Below are 3,462 nucleotides of genomic sequence, written 5' to 3'. Positions count from 1 at the left end.
TTTCCCTATACATGCTAGGTGATGTTTGACCTTGGCAAGTGAAAAGCAGGCATTAAATACCTTTTAACCTACATCTAAGATCCACTGAGGATTACATGAAGCTTGAACAATGAAAAAAACCAGTTATTACTAGATTACTGAGCTATGTCATTAATCTTTATTGTTTTATGATATAAAAACAATAGCAATTTAATATTGTATTTTATGTTAGTTTTGAACATTTAGGGAGAATTATGGATATTGGCAGGAAGTAATTAAAAGAAAACAAATCACTTGACTGTTTTAAAGATACCTAATACCTTCCAATGGGATACAGTATTATTAATTTTCCCTGAGTAGAGAAGTTGTTGAAATTTTGATGATGTAGACTTAAACAATAACCAGCAGTTTCTGCCCACATTTGCTTACTCGTGGAATTAAATACTGCAGTAGATTTGCAATTCAGAATTTGGTGGGAAAGTCACCTTTTGTCTCTCCAGTATGTTATGAAATTGGCAATATAGTAATATCTTTAAATGGTACTGTCAGCATATAGTAAGTATGCTGGATTGTGCCAAGTAATTATAAGCCACTCAGCTGGCCATTGTCCACATCCTTATAGTTCAAGTTGCAGTTCACATAGAAGGAACTTGCAGTGAGCAATATTAATTCTCACTCTCCTTAGCTCTTTGGCAGGTGGTCTTATCAACATTTTATTTATTTATTTAAATCTTTATAAATGGCTTGAGTTGAGGTGATTTGTGTGGTCTGAAGTCTATGCAGAGGAATCTCTCTTTGACAACAGGTAAAAATGTAGATGCTCTGGGCTTTTGTTTGTATGATTCTAACTGGCATGATAAGAAATACAATTATTAAGTCCCAATACATGACAGTTTCTTGAGGAGGGCTGACACTGAGATTACAATGATCATATACCCAAAACCTAACTTTTACAATTGTATGCTTACTTCATATGTCAGAATATCGTTCTCTTATTTGACAGGCAGGGGAAATACATTACCTCCAGATAACCTAAATCTTATTATCTTACTGAGTATCAATTTCAGCAGACTTCTGAAAATTTAAAAATAATCAATGTTTTCACAAGAAATACAGTGCTAAGATACAAACCAGTACAGTTTTAGCTGGCTACCCTAGAACTGGTTTTAGCCACCAAATAGCCTCTAAGTACTCCAACTGTATTCAGAATTAGGTGCATTAAGTATTTTGAAATAGCAGCTGCAGCTGAGGGCACGTTTTGAACAGACCTGGAGTGCCTTTTCCAGCAGCTATAGCCCATCTCCCTCCCTTTCCTTGCTGGTGGTGTTGAAGGAAAAATGTGAACATATCCACAGTGAAGTCTAGAAAGTATCAACCAGCAATCAGTGATGAAGGCTGTGGAAGAAAAAATGTAAGGAATTTGCTGTCATTGAATTATTCAGCCATGATAACTGATATGAGAGGAGTGAGGGTAAGGCTAGATAGTATAAGGAGGAAGAGATGAAGTGGAGTTCATAGACAGAGTTGCTAAAGCAGAGCTATTTGAGTGGAGATCAGAGTGTCTGGTTCCTGTAGCCCATGTAAGGTTTCAGCAGGCAATTCACTAATTTCATGGTTGGTTCCCTTTTTTTCTGGAGGATATGCACTATCTGCAAAGGTGAATGTGGGTGCATTTGTAGGGCCCTCCTTAACATTCCTGTGTTGAGTATCCTCACTGTATTTTCTGTCTCCATGTGTACAGTCTGGCTGAATTATTCTGCCCATGATAATTCACAATCTGTTTAGAAATAAAAATATAACTCTCATTACAAACATGCAAGATTATGTACAAATAGCAGTATCTTCTCTCTAATTTCAGTGGTGGCAATTTAAAAAAATTGTTTTAAAAAGAGTTGTTTTAATATATGCTAAGTCTGTAGTACTTAACGCTGCCACATCATTCAGCATCTCAAAGACAGTGACAAAAGGCATCCTTTTTGGCCATGAATTCTGCTATTTACCTGGAGACTACTGATTTGGAAATTACCCTTTTCTTCCTGTGCCCATGCCTCCTCACTCCAGTTCTCTGTGCTGCTGGCTGTGCCTGAAACTGGGAAAGAGAAAGGATCTGCACTGCCAAAGCCTGGATGCCCTTGAAAAGAGTAAATGCTTTTTAAGAGCGAGAGTGTGCATCTCCTGAGGAGCAGCTGGCCAGCTGGGCCACAGGCACTCCTACATGTCTGGGTGACCAGATATCAGACAGACACATTCTTGTCAGGAGGTGTGTGCCTGCTGATGGGGAAGCTGGCAGGAGCACTTTGGCTCTCATGAGTCTGCTGCCTCTTCCAGGAGACCTGTGCTATTTCCCAGACCTTCAGGAGACCAAATGGCACCTGCAACTTGTCAGTCTATAGTAGGTAAAAAAATGACCAGGACACATCTGGGTCTGCAGGCTGTAATACACTTTTCAGGAACACTGAAACCCAGACTGTTTGAAACCTTCTACATAAAATATATTAATATTTGGAATCATTTAGGATGGAAAAGATGCTTAAGATCATTGAGTCCAGCTGTAGGTCAGTAAGATTTTAAGCAGTTCATAGAGACAGAGGGCTATTCAGTAACTTTAGAGTGAGCTGCATCTTGTAAATGGCTCCAACAAATTGTATCAGGAATGAAGTGCTACTTTAGGATGGTCACATAAACAAAAAGTTCACTCAAATCCTTGCATATCTATTTTTCAGGTGCTATGTGTTCATTACAATAGTTATGAAAGAAATGAGACATCCAGTGCAGTGCTTCCTTTTTTCCCATCTTTAGATCTTTGTTGTCAGAACTTTTACAGACTACTGTTGAGATAAAAAGCCAAAACTTCTTCACAGTCTGTTGTGTTGGCACTGCACACTTTTTATTGTGTAACTAATTTACAAAATTATAAAAATCACTTTTATATACAGAAGGCATGAATCAAATTAACAAATTAAAGAAATAATGCTGTGTTTTCAGCTTTTTAAAACAGATACCTGCATGGAAGATTTAAAAAGCAATTTGACGTTAAAATAAAGAATGCTACTTGTATTAGGATATATAAATAAATTCTGCAATACCTCACTATTACTCTGGAAGCTATTCAGTTGAAGTCAGTTCCAATAAAGTCATTTACTGCAGTGATATAAATGCTGTTTCACTATTTGCCTTCCTGTATCCTGCCACACATTCTGTAGGTCTACTCCCGTATCTTAGAAGTTGAAAGCAGCTGCTTTAACAAACTTGAGATGAAAACACAGTCATTTTGTCCTCATCTAGCAAGCTGAGATGCTATATATTGGAGGGCAGCATCACAACCACTAGTTACTTAGGAACAGCTCTACCTCCTCAAACTCACTTCCAGCACCCTGAGATGCGTCCTATCCAGTTACAAAGACTTGAATATATCAAATTTGCCTGATTCAGTCATCATCTACTGTTAGTAGTATTTAGATGTGAGGGAAGGCCTTGCCATTA

The sequence above is a fragment of the Chaetura pelagica genome, unplaced genomic scaffold (assembly GCF_000747805.2).
Source record: "Chaetura pelagica isolate M959 unplaced genomic scaffold, ChaPel_1.0 scaffold83, whole genome shotgun sequence".
NCBI lineage: Eukaryota > Metazoa > Chordata > Aves > Apodiformes > Apodidae > Chaetura > Chaetura pelagica.
The sequence above is the reverse complement of the archived record's forward strand: the minus strand, read 5'-3'. Positions refer to the sequence as shown.